This window comes from Cuculus canorus, chromosome 1 (assembly GCF_017976375.1).
Source record: "Cuculus canorus isolate bCucCan1 chromosome 1, bCucCan1.pri, whole genome shotgun sequence".
Classification (NCBI taxonomy): Eukaryota; Metazoa; Chordata; class Aves; order Cuculiformes; family Cuculidae; genus Cuculus; species Cuculus canorus.
In genome coordinates, this window is record NC_071401.1 from 28817574 (window position 1) to 28823579 (window position 6006).

General features: G+C 40.2%; 1 long non-coding RNA gene across 1 annotated transcript; it reads right to left on the reverse strand.

The window, feature by feature from the left end:
• Positions 1-1131: 1131 nt before the first annotated feature.
• On the reverse strand, positions 1132-4036 carry LOC128851671 (uncharacterized). Its single transcript, XR_008449100.1, has 4 exons — positions 3892-4036; positions 3308-3463; positions 1909-2001; positions 1132-1616 (listed from the first exon to the last, which is right to left on the reverse strand). It is a non-coding gene; the product is annotated as an uncharacterized LOC128851671 (long non-coding RNA).
• Between the last annotated feature and the right edge of the window lie 1970 nt (positions 4037-6006).

The following is a 6006-nucleotide window of genomic DNA, read 5'->3' on the forward strand; positions in this document are numbered from 1 at the left end:
GCTGCACAGTCATGTTTCGGGTTACAAGTATTTCAAATCAAAATGCAATGATCAGTTTTCCCCTCTCTCCGTCTGTGCAGTTCTGCAAAATGTTTTTACTGTCTCAGCTTTAAATATTGATGCCGAACATATGTATAGTATGACAATCCACAGGCATTTTTTGCTTTAATTCTGCAGGGATAACTCAGCTGTCTCCCATACCAAGCACACTGCACTAGTTTTAATTTAGTGTTAACAAACCTGGGACCCCTGTATTTCTTCAGCTTTTCTTCAAATTACCATTGAAATGCATTATGCTCGTTTCCTGTCACTGCAGGACATCTTGAAGTCATAGGAAATGCATCTGTGTACCCAATTTGTCCATGACGAGCCATGTTTGTGAGTTAAAGCAAGACCATTTAGGCACCTTTCCAAAGAAGAACATGGCCCATATGCCCCCAAGCTGAAAATGTGGCATCGTCTACCTTACCAGAGTAATGAATGAATATAAGAGGCAAAAACTCATTGTATTGCCTGAGCCAGAAAGCTCCCTAAGATTGCTTCCACTGTAACTTCTAACCAAAAGGCAAACTAACCCCTACATCTGAATCATTCGCTCATCAACCTTGAGCTGATCTGCTCACTTTCTCTGCTGCTGTATGGGGTTTGTTTTCACTGAAGTCAGGCTGGGAGGGGTCCCAATGGGTATTGCCTGTACATCCAACACACAACAGAGGATCTCCTGAGGCTGCTTCAGGCTGTAGACCTCAAGAGGCTCAAAGGGAAGAATGTATTTCTTTTTACTGCATACAGCTCTCTCTGATTTCCCACAAATGTTCAACAAATGCTCTTCCTTCTTAGGAGAGGTTTGGCTAAGTTGCCACTGAAGACACTTATGTCCGACTGAAACACAACGCAGAACATTTTTTTGCATGCTTGCAGCACCAGGACTCAAACTCATGACAAGAACTAAGCAAGTAATTGCTTTTTTTTTTCATCTCACTAGCCAAAAAATTGTTTGGGATTGACCAAAACCAAATAATTTTCAGTGTCCCCACCCAAAACAAAACACTTCAAAACTTCAATCTAACAAAAGGTTTATTTCAAACAAAAGTAAATACAAAGCTTTTTGTTTTCCCAGGGAGTGGAAAGAGGAAGGGAGAGTACATTATTATTTTTTAATTAAGGCTAAGTTAAGCTCTAAAAATAGAAATCTGAAAACAAACGAAATAATTTTTTTCAAATATCGAGTCAAAATGTTTTGATTGTTTTTCTCCTCTCCCTCTCAGAAAATTTTAATGACTTAAAAGTGCATTTTCAGCAGGAAAACACAATACAAAACTTCACCCAGATCAAATCCTGAATTGTTGCTTTCCAAAAAAAAGTCTTTTGCTGTGCTATCACTCAATGTGCATCCCACAGCTGATTGGGATCCACACCACAGTTTAGAGCAGTCTGCAAAACCATTGCAAAACAGCGTGCTTGCAAAGCAAAATAGTCACATTTTTCCATGCAGCCAGTAGGTGCACAAGTGTTTGCCAGGAGATATAGGTCAGATCTGGTTCCCTGCTGCTGTCAGTTCCCATGAGAATCATCCTAAGGGTCTCCATTTCTCCTGATGAACCTGTTTATCACTCCTGCAGTAAAATTACAGATTTTAGTAAAACAGCATCATATTATGTAGCTAAATATTGAATATTTTATTTCTCAATCCCTCAGCCCCTTCCAACTGGTAAACACCAGTAGAACACAAGGTGGCAGTAGGTTTTTCAGGTTTTCTTCTTCTTACTGAAGGGTGGGGTTGTTGCTAGATTGAAGGAGGTTGTTCTACTGCATTAACTCAGAATTAATTGTGTGAACATACCTGGCAATTATCCAGTAACAAGCAGAGAACAGAAATACAGAGAAGGTCTGTTTCTCCTCACTTACCGTGATCTGTGCATGGGCATAACGGTGCGTGTCACCCTGCGCATCTGGCAAATCTCATCACTGTGTCTGGCAATATCTGCATCCACCTCTGCTCTGCTCAGACATAGACAGCTGCAGTTAGAAGAGATGAATCCCACCTATAGACACCTCTGATGGCTAATGCTAAAAACAAATACAGAAGCCTTCACAGTGTGCTCCCCATTCCCAAACAGTTCGTACATTTTATCCAATAATCACATAATGCCAAAGAACTAAATCATTCCAGAGCGCTGAACCTCCAGCTGAGAGATCAAATCCCCAGGCTGCAGGGAGAAGCACCCTTCCTCTGTGACACAAAAGCTCTCACACTACTTCCTATAGCCTGATCAGGGAAGATGGGGGACACTTGTTGAGAGCCTCCTGCACCAACAGAGGAGGTTTTGTGCACAAAGAGGGAAGCAGTATGCACAGGTCACTTCAGGGCTGGTGGAAATGAACTGCTCATCCTCTCACCATGCTTGTCAGACAATGGTCCTCATAACATCCAAAGGAACACCTCCTGTTTTGTATCTCTGGGCTTTTGACTCCAGCTCTTGTTGGCAGACAGGTCTGTCAGCTGATCACAGAGGGGCTAGGATGAACACAAAAACTTCCAGGCTATGACAACCCTCGCCTCAATGCGGGTCTATACATTATTAAGTATACCCACTGACACAGATTGGAGCAGTACTTTAACCACGATGAGCTCCATGGATACTTTAAGCAGCTGTAATCATTAATGTGATACATTGGCTTGCAGCAGTTGTGATGAGAGTGTCTGGTCTCATTGCTTTCTGTAAAAGCTGTGTAAGAGGGCGTGAAAAAACAGTTTTCCAAGGGACCTCAGTTAGCAGTCATGCACGTCTCTCTGCCCCTGCATCTGTGCATATCTCCCCAATGTACTCTCACACATTTCATTCCCCAGTACAGTCCTACTGCACTGCATTTCCTTCATGCAATATGAAGGAAAGAGATGTAGCAGACACATAAATCTGACGTGGGAAGCACCTCCTGAAACCTGTTTGTAGAATGACTATTTGAGTTGATTTTGTTCTGGGCAAATCATAGCTCCCAAAGGACAAGTTTTTCCAGTGGGGCAACAACTATCAGTGAAGAGCTGCTGGAATTAAAGCACAAGTCAGTAGTCTCAGTGAAGAGGCAGAAAATTGGTAATTGATTTATTTTTTTTTTCTCCACAAACCGTCCTTTCCACATCAAACCTCAGACATGACAGCAACATAAAGAAAACTTCCAGATCTATAGTAATGTGTTACAACAGAGGAAGCTGCTTTGCAGAGCCAGAAATCGGGCTCTTTTAGCAAGTACTACCACTGAAAATCTTTTTTAAAAACCATGGAAAAGAACACACTTGCCAACTTACCCCAAAATATGAAGTCAAGTAGGCTGCATAAGTTCAGTATCACTAAAGCTGGTGAATAATCAGTGGAATGAAATCTCTGCCCAGAAAAATACCTTGTCTGTGGAGTAAAGCTGTAGACATCCCTGAGCAGATGGGACCCAGAAAGGTCCATGACATCTAGAGATGAAAATAGCTTTTTTTAAAAAAAATACAAGATCTCAGGCCTAATTCTGATCTCATCTTGCTGTAAATCGTAAGTCACTCCATTTAGACTAGATGTTAACTGAAATCTTTTTAGGACCTTCAATTTTTAGGGAAGGATAATTATTTTATTCCCTCCTTTCCAATTTGAAGCAGCCCATCAAGCATCCAGCTGGCTGCAGGCTGTAAAAGAGCATTTCTCTGGACAAAATCAACCCTTCTCCCTCCTTTAAATCCCCTGCCCTCTAGTAAAACACTTTAAAAACGTGTCAGAGCTATTTTTGTTGGGGTATGCCCAGTTGTCCCAGACATAATATAGACTGTCTCTCAGTCCAAGATCAACTCAAGTGGCCACTGTGAAGCTGTGAAGTCAGAGACATACAGCATGGGAGCACCAAAAGTACCTTTTAAAACAAAAGGTAGGTCTTTCTCCTTTACATGTCGAATCACCTGCAGTGGGTGGAGATTCAGCTAGCAAGTAGCTGCCTGGCCTGTTGGTCTCCGAAGACAACTGTCTCTGAAGGGCTTTCTCTTTGGGTGACATCTATTTTCAAAACAGCTCAATTTCTGTGTGGAAAATTAGAAAAAATTGCTCCAAGACATATTTCTTCCCACATCTGTCAAGGTAACATTACACATCCTGGTCTGCGTGAGAGATGAGCAGAGTCTCAGACATGTCTTGATTTGGAGCCAGATAGTACCAATAATAAAACGTGCAGCTTTTCTGTCCAACCCAACACCCAAACTGAAATTTAAAAAAAAAGTACACAAAACTCTCAAGAGAACCCGTGTGATTCCTACCTCTGCTGACTATTCAGTAGTTGCAATAGCATTAAACCCTCACCAGTTAGGGTTAATTCTATCTTTTTCATTAAAATGAAAATGTTCTCCTTTTTCTCTATGAGCTTGTACAGTCATGGGAACATATTCTGCTGCTTTCCTGACATAAATCAATGGCTATAGTGGAGGGACAGGCCAAAAAAGTGCATATATTTCTTGCCCTTCAGTTCTATTTCACCCATACTCTTTTGCCCACATCCTGGAACAGAAGAAATGTTTTCTTTCGATTGAATTTCCGACTTTCATATTTCTATAGAAGTTGGCCATCACCACACAGTTGATATTACCAATTTGACCCAGAATCTGTTAGGAAGAGAAACTCTTTTATGAGAATGACAATTATAATCCATCCAAAAAACCTACAAAGAGAATAAAGTGAACTACAGTGAAATTTTTCTTGAGAATACTGTCTAATACAAACTTCTTTCCAGTCTGGCTCTCCTTAAAATACAACTTCATTTAATAGGTAACTGCCAATTTGATAATCTACTCCTGTTCAGAATATGCTTGAATTCTGCACTTTGAATATACCTAAAGACTAACAAAAACTACAAAGAACCAGATATTTCTTCGCCAACAATGTGTATACTGTGACAGTTTATAAATACAGGCTACTGCAAAAATGCAAGTTTATGGTCCTTTCTAAACTGCAACATAGAATAGTTAAAATGTTAAAAGAAATAGGCAAGAAAGAGATAAAATCACAATATAAATTAATTGCATGTAACATAGTGTAAGATACAGCTCACTCCTGTGGATCTCTGTTTGGCTAGGGGCTCACATATGCACAGCGAACCTCAGGACATGCTTATTTTCCATACCTTTCATAACAACATTGCCTACCTCTTGGAGTTCCTCTACTGCTTTCCCAAATCAGCAAACGTCCTGTCCAGACCTATACAACACTCACTAGCCTACTGCTGATTTTTATTTTGCTAGCAAGTAACACATTTTGCTTTGGTCATTTGGCCTCAGTCTTTAACCACAGTCAACAGTTGCTCATGCAAATGAAGGCTTTCCATACATATACACTACATATCCCACTTCTCCATTAACATCTCTGTCTGAAAATAATCTTCTTATAGGACACCCATTCTATATGTTCCACTTTCCTTGGGATTTCTGTGTAAGAGCCAGGCAATATTTCTTTCTGACAAGACATATATCTGTTTCAGAAGAGCAAAAATGAATTTGGGTTGAGTTGGCTAATCCAGTTTCTGCTGGAAAAAAAAAGAGTGAAGTGTTTAAAGCAATGACTTTTTTGAAAACAGCATTCACTCTTTCAAAGGTGACCAATTTTTTTTTTTAAATCCCAACAAAATAACCCAAAACTTGTTAAATACAGAAGTGGATGACCTCCAATACAAAGATTACATTGTGCAGCCAACCAAATTATTTGAGTTAAATTCAAATATTTTTCCATTTTTTCTTTTTGCAGAAAATGTAACAATTCTTGTCCTGGGGTTGGGACTTCAGCTTTTACCTCTTTTCTGTTTCTGACATTTCACAAAGACCATAACCTATCTATCCTGTTGGTCTTTGGTAGCACACCACAGCTAGCACTGCTGTGCTCCTGTTTTCCTTCTCCCTGTGTGGATCCATGAGCTGGTCACCAGGGCCAGATTCATGCCAGCTAACTTCAAAAGTATGAACCATCCTTCAACAACCTCAGTTTATTG